Raw genomic sequence first — 12,196 nt, forward strand, 5'->3', positions numbered from 1 at the left:
AATAAACTAAATTTTAAAAGTAGGTTAGAATTAAATTTGTATAGGAAGTTACCAGTTAATTTTGTACCTTTTATTTGCCTAAATAGATCAAGGTAAGAATTCAAAATGCCTCTTGATATAGATCATACTGAGAAATTCCACATTGTTGCTGAACCCACTTCTGTTGCAGCACAATGGCAACACTGGTCTGAGGAATTTAATATATACTTAAAAGCATTAAGTAGCATGGAAGATGCACAAAAGAAGGCGTTATTACTTCCCACAGCCAGTAAATAAGTTCGGAAAGTGTTAAGACACTGCAACCTACCGAAGACACAAGTGAAGCTGCAATCAAGGCTCTTACCAAATGGTTTATCCCTCATGTCAATATCTTTTTTTTAAAATTATCTATTTACAGCAAAGTCATATCAGAAAGAAAATGAAAGCTCAGATTCATTTCTGACTGGACTCAAAAATTTAGCTGTTTCATGTAAATGTTTAGGGTTAGAAAATGTTACCATAGATAAAGTTATTGCCCCTTACACATAACAAGAGATTAAAAAGAAATAGATAACTGCATGATAAAGACTAAAGAAGGTATTAATTATAGTAAGAGCTTTAGAAACATTAAATAGGCAAATTAATATAACAGGTAATTGTACAAGCAATAGATTGGAAAATTCTAAAATCAGCAAGATAGGTTCAAAGTTGAAAGACAATGAGAATCAGAGAAAGAATACTTTAAAGGCTAGTCATAGGAAATTGCTGAACTCTAATGTTAAAAAATATCACAAAAAAACCGGTACGCAAAAACAACAGGAAAAAACCAAATGCTGTAGATGTGGCAAACTTGATCATCTTACATACGGAACAAGGAAATGCCCTACTACAGAATAGCCATGCCAGAATTCTAGAAGGATGGGCCATTTTGCAAATGTTTGTATATTTCCTAAACATTATGCAAATAAAATAAATTCAGCAGTTGATACTATAGGCCAAGAGAATAATTCGAACTATTTTCATGATAATCAGGATAGGTCAGAAAGTGATTTTACGTTTCGCATACATTCTGTCAACAAAGATGCAAAGAAACACGTTAGTAAAAGTAATCACAAATGGTAAACCAATTATAATGCTAGTTGATACAGCAGATGATATATCAACTATGTCTAAGAAAATAGCTAAAACCATTCCTAATCTGTTATTAGAATATTCAAATAAAGGTTTGAAAGGTTATAATGGTTTTGATGTTCAGGTAATCGCTGCTACAAACGTGGAATTGCAGTATAAACAACAGAAGTTAGATAGAATGTAATTAACCATAGTTAAAGGTGAAGGACAAACTTTACTAAAATGCATTTTTAGGCAAAAAAACCTGTGCTTTTCTTCAAAAACTCCCATAGTAATTATTTGATCAAAATGGTACTCTGACACAACACTATATACCTCCCCCTAATTTTCGTTACTATAATGCATTTTTGAATCCCATTGATTAAGGAGTTTACTCTTATTCAAGTAAAAGCAAAGCCAAATCCTTTTGGTAAGATTAGAAATCAAATCCTTCCTCTCCCTCTTTGCTTTCATTTACTTACTTTGTTCTTCTCCCTTCTCTCACTGTGAATATCTTATCTGATATTTTTTCATAATATCCACCTATAACATTGGTATTTTCCGATATATTTGTTATCACAAGGATATCAATCGAAAATCCATCATGGTAAGATAATAAAAAAAAAATAATAGGAAAAATAAAGAATGGTTTTAGAAGTAAAGAAGGTCAAATTAAAGTTTCGTTAAGTTCTTCCGAATACGTAGAAATGCTAAAACACGCATTTTCCAGAGACAGCATTTATTGGCTTTACCTACTTGAAAATAGAGTGAATGTAATCAAGTGGTATATAAATTGACTGAAAATTTTATTGTGTGTTGGCTCAATTAACCATTAACTATCGTAGTTTGGGTGTTTACAAGAGTTTATGTCCAAGCAGTTTATTGTCTCAGTGTTTGCTTGACGAGGAAGGTTTTCCCATCATATTCATGACTGGCATGTTACTTTTCCCCCAGTAAATGCAGAAATGTATTTGCATTACATCTCCCTTTCATATATAAAATGGAAGAAGCTACCAATAAGCTAAGGATTAGTCTTAACAGGTGAGAGAAGTTTCAGGTTTGTTGGGCACACACAATAACACAATGTGGCGTAAGAAACAAAAGCATATTACTGAAAAAGTAAATCTCAATATTTACCCTCTAATTCACTCCTTATGTGTGTTTATATATATATATATATATATATATATATATATATATATATATATATATATATATATATATATATATATATATATATATATATATATATATATATATATATATATATGTATATGTATATGTATATGTATATATATATATATATATATATATATATATATATATATATATATATATATATATATATATATATATATATGTATATGTATATATATATATATATATATATATATATATATATATATATATATATATGTGTGTGTGTGTGTGTGTGTGTGTGTGTGTGTGTGTGTGTGTAACTGTTCACATTAATCGAGCAAAATATGTATTTTGTAGATTTTTTATCATAGTTTTCAATTCTATAATTATTTGAGTCACAGTATAATTCTGTTTGTATTCCACAGCAGTATTTTCCACACATGCCTTATGATTGTATTGTAGATGTCCAAGAAATGAAGACGAGGAAAATGCATTCCCTTTTTTAATATTTTGATGGATCGTGAGGTGTATTATGAGATCTAATTTTGGCTACCTTTCCAAGTCGTAGCCGTATGTCACATGAAACTAGGCTTTAAGAAGCCCTCAGGGCAGGTTCATCAAGTTTGACAATTAGGCTAAAGGCGATAAACTCTTTATGCACCCTGACGAAATACAACTATTTCAAGAAATGTTATTAAGAATTATAACAACATTCCAACATCAATTTTATGAGATATTAACATATATAACAGGTTACAGAGAAGGTGTAGTAAACGACGCCGAATAGACTAGGAAAGGCAATTACTAGAAGGATAGGAGGATGGTTGAGACAGAGTGAGGGAAGGACAGGAGAAGGCCAAAGGAGTTTAAGAATTCAAATTGCTTTACCTACTAACTGAATTTACTTGGCTTAGGCTTTATCAGTTCAAGAGTAAACACCTCAATTAACAGGAGTTGAAAATGCAATATAGTATCAAAAATTAGGGGGAAGTCAATAAAGAGCTGTGTGAAAATACCATACTGATCAAGTAATTAGTATGGAAGATAATGAATAGAAACACACTATTTTTTGCCATAAATGAATTGGTTACAGTATTTGCAATTAGATTGGCCTAGTATTAATAAAATTACAGGTACACAAGATCAACACAGGACATATATGAAGATAAAGTCAGTACAGTAAAGAATGCAAAAGCAATATTACTTTTGAAATAAGATAGTACTAGATTTTTCTTTTTATCCAAGACCGGTATAATATTCCTTGAAAAGTGCAGTTGAAAGAAAAATCCAAAGGTTAGAAAGTGAATGTTCATGGGAAAAGGTTACATAGTCAGATTGGGCTACACCGTTGATCTCTAGTGTAAAGGAAAATGGTTAGGATAGGTTATGTGAAGAATATAAGGTAACGCTGAATCCACAGCTTCAGGTTGCTCAACATCTTTTCCCAAATCCAAAAGACATGTTTGCAATTGTGTCAGGATGGACTGAATTTTCTAAGTTCGATCTCATACAAGTATTTCAACATTTTTCCATGGATGAAAGTTCACAAGAATTATATACAGTAAATACATCCTTAGGTTTTTATAGAACAAAGACACTGTCTTATGGAATAGCAAGTATTCCAGCTATATGAAAACAAAATATGGATTGCATTTTTTCAGGAATGTAAGGAGAATTCATTTTCATAGATGATAGTTTAGTCCCTGGTAAAGGTAGAACAGGACAGAAAGAAAAATCACGGGCAGTTCTGAAGAAGTTAAAGGAACAAAATATTTGTATAAATAAGAGCAAATGTAGTTTAGAAGTTGATTCAGTGGAGTACATAGGTTTCGTGATTAATGATAAAGGTATTCCTAAGACTAAGGGGAAAATTAAACCCGTACAACCAACAATGATACCAGCAGATGTTAAGGAATTGCAATAATTTTTTAGGTTTAGTAACATTTCATGCCAATTTAATTCAAAATCTATCTATAATTGCATATCTATTGTATAACTTGCTGATTAAGGGGGTTAGAGTGAATTTGGACAAAATAATGTCAGGAATCTTTTGAAAGGATCAAGCTGGAAATAAATTCACCTACATTACTAGTTCCTTATCAAATGGATTTACCAGTTAGATTAGTTTGTGACACATCAGACATAGGTTTAGATTCGGGCAGAAAGGAATTGCTCTCATATAGAAAAGGAATTACTCTCATATAGAAAAAAGAATGTTTAGCATTAGTGTATAGGGTTGAGAAATTTCATATGTGGAGCCAGTGACAGAGTTGTACAACTTATATAGATCTACATGGGGATCATATCCAAACTTCCACAGTGTAACAAAACGGCGCATGCTGGACTTCTCAAACTAGGAGTAATGTTATATCGATGAAAAAGATATTTTTATGTGACTAGAACTAAGTTAAATGTTCTATTGCTTCAACCGTTTACGTACTTATACATTTTGTTATAAAAATGTCAACTACTTTGAAATTTTCAGCTATTTATGCATGGTAAGAATTTTTATAAATTTAAACATTTGGTAATCACGTTCAATGTTTTTTCATACATCTATACTGTATAGTTATCGCATATCAATTATGTTTTTGACAATTGTTGTACCCATATACAGATTAATAATATGGTATTATTATGTATTGTGTACTGGTTGATAAAATGCTCGCTCTAATATTACATTAATGAAAACAAACAGAGATAATAGTATCAGGTAAACTAGACTGTGCTATTCAGTAGTTGAGCAATACAGTCACCGTCCCACTTCACACGAGTGCCACCTACTCTGTAACTCAAATTCGCCAGTACACCATTACTGTTAGAGTCATCGGGAGGGTCAGGAAACAGAGACAGTCGTTAAAAGTACAAATTCACGAATACCTGCTGCCCTAAAGTGGGATAACTCCTAATCCTTACAAGTCACTGCCTTCGCCTATGCTCTGATAATTAACACACTAAATACTACCTAATATCGTTACTTGGTATCTATCACATCATAGTAGTTCCTATCTAGTAAGAATGTATAATACTCGCCGATACTGTAGTGTATAATATCATAATATACTACTATCACTACAGTAAAGCGTAACTGTACTGTAAGTGTTCGTTGTTTTTGTTTGGACAACTCAACTCACCTCACACGGCCTACATTTACAATAAAAAATATTACTGCAATTCAGTACTCTACAATATGTATACAATTTAAGATTAGCTAAGTGTACATAATTTATGCAGCGACACTAGCTATTTTTGTGTGAAGTTCTACGCAGCAATCTTGAACATTGTGCAATTCCTGATGCATCGTCTGTTCAGTAATCGCTTTCAGTAACCCAGTAATAATATTCATCCCATCTTCTATTTCAAGCGATTAGAAAATAAAAAGATAATCATAAATATATCGTTGGAAACGTTATAATTATTGCACAACTACATGCAGCAATCATAACTAACGAACAAAAAAACATCTATTTTGCTTGTATTTCAATCATCGTACAATTTCTTCTACTTACATAGTAATTTAGAAGGATTGACTTTACAACATATAATATGCTCAGTATGATCATATACTCTACTTATTTGTTTAAGTAAAATTAAATTGAGAATTAATTTTATCCATACAGTACTAAGATACAGCACTTCCGTCACCAAAAACATTAGTTTTGGACTCCTTTGATTGTTTAAATTATTGCCAAGAGATAGCAGTAGATGGTATGTTTTCATATTCGTGAGATTATCGTATCTGTGGTAAAAGATTTATGATAAAAGTGTTGTAACATTAGGCTGACCTTTAAATAGCCGTTCGCCCATTACATGCAGTAGATGATAAAAATGCCTTTTCTGAAGAAAATTTTGGGGTTTGCCCTTTACATAGGGTCACCTTTACACGATAATATACGATATTTCAAATAAAACTCAGGCAATTTTTATTTTAATTAAAAAATGATTGATCAATATAATAATTGTTTCTTTTAGGAACTATTAAATATCCTCCACTGGCAGGCCTATATCAACTGATTTGCAAAGTATAAACATGAAAAATGGAAAAGATTATAATTTGCTCCTCATTCTCGTCTTATTCTGTTGGACAGGAACTTACAGTCATTAAATTTCCTATTCCTGATTTACATATTAATTTCCTGCACTGTCGTTCACGTAGTTCATTGTGCATCTTGCAGGAGATTTTCCATAATTCTGAACATCCTTTACTTTCGGATCTTCCCAGAAAGCTCCATCTTGTTCGTAATACTAGATATACAGTTAATTATATTAGTCAGGCGTTCTCCATCATCTTACATATATATAGTATAAATGTATATATATATATATATATATATATATATATATATATATATATATATATATATATATATATATATATATATATACACACACACACACACATATATATATATATATATATATATATATATATATATATATATATATATATATATATATATATATATATATATATGTGTGTGTGTGTGTGTGTGTGTGTGTGTATTGAAAAGCAATATGCTTTAATTCGACAGGTAGAAAGACTGTCAGTAAGGTGGTCCGACTGATGCTGGAGGCGATGGAGAAAGGGAGGGGGCAGGAGCCCACGGGAGGGATGAAGTAGGGTGGGCGGTAGGAATGGAGGGACAGATGAAGTTTAATGCTACGCAGTATTCTAGAAATATTGTTCCAGCTGTGACAAAATTGTGGAATGATTTTCCTAATCGGATAGTGGAATCGATAGAACTTCAAAAGTGCAAACTTGTAGTAGATTTGTTTTATGTTGAACAGGCTGTCATAAGTGTATTTTTACAATTTATATACGAAAGATCAGTTTAATTGTTGTTACTTCTCTCGCTGTCCTTTTTTTCTCTTGGAGCTTTCGAGCTTATAGCATCCTGTTTTTCCAACTGGGGGCTTAACTTAGTTAATAATAATAATAATAATGATAATAAAAATAATAATAATAATAATAATAATAATAATAATAATAATAATAATAATAATAATATTAAAGAGTGTTTTGCATGTACTTCTTAGCTGGGTTACAATTTTCTTATAGTATAATGAGTTTCATCCATGTTTTGCAGCTGATGAAAGGATAGAGTCACCGTTCAACAAAGAGGTTAGTTGGTTTGGTATCATGGATTCCCAGGTTGTTAAGTTGCTATGCTCTATCCATTCTGTAGTGTTCTTTATTTGAATAATGGAACTGAACTTATTTTGTGAAAACACATGTATATTTCATGTAATAAGGAACACTAATATACTATGAAATAGGATTTGAGTTTGTATTTTATGACCTACGTGTTTGTCAATTTACAGAACACAATAAGTATTTGTAAGCTGTTGAATTTACTAGTAATTAATGTTATAAACAATTATGTTATCACTGGATATTTCTGCGTAAAATATTTAGTGGTTCTAATACAAAGGCGAAATTTGATTGGGGTACAAAAGATGTATTGGTTGTAATAAATTCAAGTGCTTTAGGTTTAATCCTACTCTTAAACTGAATGTGATAAAATTCTACGTTTGGTGAGCTGGTGTAATACTTCTGCATCATGACTTGGAACAGCTGAAGGTTGATTGAGGTGGGGCAAAGGGTTGGTTCACACAAAAAGTCAATGTTACGAAGGAGAGGATAGCCGCACACGTTACCCACCTGTATTGTTCTAAGGTTTGCCTGCAGAAGTAGAAACATCATTCAGAGACCTTCAGGTAAATCATAATGTCCTTTATTGCAAATTACTGAGTACCAACTCAGAAAAAAAAATGAAACAGAGACATATATTTTAGATTGTGAAAGAACCAGATCTGAACTGATCATTAAAAGATGTGTCGAAAGTCAAAGTAAATATTAAACAGTTATCAAATTCGTCCTCACCCACCTGAATATTCTGGTGATACGAGAAAGTGTGACACTTCCAAGAGGGATGATATGAGGCTGATCGTCGCTATGTATGGATAAGATGTCTATAGTGATATTGGTGGAGCATCTTCTGCCTCCCACATTAAAACAAAATTGGATAGTAAAGTCACACGAGGTTACAAACCCTTTGAATATCTTTTTAAACATTTACTTAAATTTTTTTTTTCAAGAAAAAAAAAGTGTGTGAGTATCTCGCAAGTGATTTCCGGTGCACAGCTTTATTCAGTGTTGTAACAAATAGAGTTACATGTGAAAATGTGGAGGTTGTTATGGATGAAATGAATTAATTCAGGGGCAACAGAGTGTAATGGTATCAGAGTGTCTAAGCACAGTGGCACGGTTAACAGCCCAAGTGACAAATAATCCTGATGTTAAGTGTCCTTCTAATTGGTGTTGATATCATAGGGTTGAGGGTCATTTTATTTTTGATTACTGCCATACAAACCTACTACTACTACTATTACTACTACTACTACTACTACTACTACTACTACTACTACTACTACTACTACTACTACTACTACTACTACTAACAGAACTAGTAAATTGGTATCTGGAGATGGTCATTTATTAGAGGTAAGTGGCTCAAGGTGTCGACAAAGAGATATTGATGTACTATAGAATGGCTGTAAAAAGTGTTGCTAATCACTCATCAAAAGTCCAAAGAATTAGTACTTATTGGAAGATATGTGTACACTATAACTAAAGTTGAAAATAAAACTAAGAGTATATCCTCTAAAGAGTACACAATTCCTGTGCTAGACTTGCATGGAGTAAAATGGGAAATTATTGCGTGGTATAAGTGAACTAACTGCCCCTGTTGAGAAATTTTACACAAATACTCTACTCCCCTTCTGAGTGTGCTTAATTTTTCGGCCAGGTATATGTATTGTTTTCCCTAAATGAAATGTAAGCAAGAGGTCTTCATATGCTAATCTTACTTTTGGGTGTTTTGCTAAGAAATCAAAGTATAAATTTGTGTGTTTTAGCCAACATTTGACCAATATTGTCAGAGGTTTCTTAGCTCTTTTGGTGAAGGTTGATGTTAAGCAAGATCATGATGCCCTGACTTGTGTCACCTTTGGTGACATAATCAGTGGGACTATTGCAATGCTTGTTTTGAAATTAAATACAGATAGATAAATAAATATAAACAACCCCATCCCTGTACGATCAAACAGAAGGACAGAGCCAAGGAGGTCCCTGGAAACCCTTTGTAGGCAAGGGTTCCACCTGTTAAATCGAAGGTGAAACAGAAAAGAATAGATCTCATCCCTTAAGGGAGGACAGGGTGATCTCAACAGACTCATTCCACCTTTCTCTGATAGAGGTGGTGCAACCAGAGTCCCATACTCGTTCGCAGTCTGACGTAATTCCTCCTTCCGGATAAGACTAATGTTCTCTCAGGCAAGAGGGGGCTGCAAGTCCCTCTTTTGTTATGGAATTCCTACCCAGTTGTAGGGAGCCGAAAACTTATTTACTATCCCAGAGTCCTAAGGGAGAGTTTCTATGACCCTCTATGTCAGAGAGAGTCACCCAGTCAACCGCTTACCTTGACGACTTTGCCCCACTCCTTGCTCCTCTGGATGAGAGCTTGGAAGTGGATGAAAAATTTGGTCTTCAGGACGACCTTTGCGTAGAGCTACTAGCCCAAAACTCACGGAAACGGAAGAGGATTTTGAACATGCCCTCTGGTCGATTTTAACCTGCATTCGGTCCTTCAATGGGCTGCCAAATTTATTGGCAGTCTTACAGTGGGGCAAAGATATAGTCTTGGGCAGGTCTATGGCAATCAGAGACCCCTGGGAGCCAATGCAGCTTTGCCATGGTCAATGTGGTTGAAGAGTGCCAGAAGTAAGGCAATGTCACTGGCTACAGACTCCTCTACCTCCCTCCAAACAGGCTTGGCTTCTAAGCTTCCCTAGTCACCTTTTTAGAAGCAGAGAAGGTATTGTGAGATCTTTAACGAGCCTCCTCTAGCCTTTTCTTTGGATCATTCTATAGAGGCTCTCATGAGGGGTATTCCCTTCGAGAGATTGTCAGGACTATCATGCTTCGGGGATGGACTTTTGGGTGGGATCTGTGGGCCACTTAATCAGGACTCAGGACTGGTCTCTTGAGTCCACAAGGAAGTCGATGGAGACCTTCCTCTTTTCCTGCACTGGCACGATCAATTGCCTCTCCCACCAGGTTGTTAACATGTGTGCCGAGAGGCTCTATTGGCAGCTACCATAGGCCAGTGTTTCTTAGCTGAGAAATTATTCTTTTGAGGGAAGTTTTTTATTGACACAGAAGATGTCGAACATATGACAGAGAGGCACAGGAAGTCCAACAAGGACTCCTCCCTTAAAATGGGACTGACAACAAGGCCCTATCAACCTAGTCCACAGAAGAAACAATCCTCTTCGAAACCTCCAACAGATAGGGCTAGGGGTCCAATACACTAAGGCCCAACGTGTCTAATAAGTCATTTCGAGGCCACTGTAAAGGTTCAAAGCACTCTCATAGAAGAAGAGGTAACAGGGGATCCGGCAGAAGCTGACCTCGCTAGGACAGGCAAACGTCCCACATGCCTACCTGTGGGGGGATGCATGCACAGCCTCTGGCTAAGGTGGCTGCAGCTCATGGCTGAGCACTGGACAGTTAAAGTTATTCCATCAGGGCATCACATCCCATTCACTCTATCTCTCCCTCCACTGACTCGGGATCCAGTCCCAAGAAGCTCCTACACGAAGGGATTTGAAAAGGAGCTGGGCCAAAGTCCAGACCCTATTGGGGAAGGGTGGTCTCCAAGTATTTCCCTTAAATGAATCAATTCAGAGGCTGAGGATTGTAGCAGGGCCCTTATTCAGGAGAGAAGAACTCAGCCCAAAGCTGGTTGCGTCTCGGGCATCTATCATCCCTGGCCCATCTAGTACCCAATAGTTGCCTCAGGACAAGAACTGTCCAGTAGCAACCCTATATCCAGTGAAATCAGACCTTCGATTCCAAGAACACCATTGTTTTTTTAGGTCCAGAGGTACTAACTTACCTCAGGTGTTGGTTGGCAGACAAGAATCTCTGGAAAAGGGTCAATCTTCACGTACCTCCCAGGAACTGATACTCTTTTTGGATGCTTCAAAACATGGGTGGGAGCTAACATGCTGCACCACACCATCTCCGGGCTGTAGTCATATTCAGAGTTATACAAGTATGAAACTCTCTTTGACATGAAGGGGTGGTGTTCCATACCATCCAACAGTTCCTCCAGTTCCAGACGGGGCATTCCTTGGTCTTGATGAGCGAAAATTCCATGGTACTAGCCTACTTGAAGAAGCAAAGCTGTACCTTCTCGCTGCCCCTGTACCCTCTAGAAGTAGCGATACCGAGATGAGTGGAAGACAACTCTGTGTTCCTATCTTCTCTCTTTCTTCTTGGTGAGAGGAATATGCTTCTAGACAATCTGAGCAGAACAACTCGGATAGTGTGCTCCGAGTGGTCTTTCAATCATGTAGTAGCGAACTAAGTCCTGAATTAGTGGGGGTTCCTCGATTGTGGATGTGTTTGCGAAGGACCTGAACTTCAGGCTCAGGCTATACTGCCCCCTAGTCCCGGACTTTATATATAATATATATATAATATATATAATATATATGATATATATAAAATATATAATATAGTCCCAGACTTTATATATAATATATAATATATATAATATATCTATATCTATCTATCTATATATATATATATATATAAATATATATATATATATATATATATATATATATATATATATATATATATATATATATATATATATATATATATATATATTTATATATATATATATATATTTATAGATATATATATATATATATATATATATATATATATCTGTATATATATATATATATATATATATATATATATATATATATATATATATATATATATATATATATATATATATATATATATATATATATATCTATATATCTATATATATATATATATATATATATATATATATATATATATATATAAATATATATATATATA

Source organism: Palaemon carinicauda, chromosome 9 (genome assembly GCF_036898095.1).
Source record: "Palaemon carinicauda isolate YSFRI2023 chromosome 9, ASM3689809v2, whole genome shotgun sequence".
In the NCBI taxonomy this organism is placed as follows: domain Eukaryota; kingdom Metazoa; phylum Arthropoda; class Malacostraca; order Decapoda; family Palaemonidae; genus Palaemon; species Palaemon carinicauda.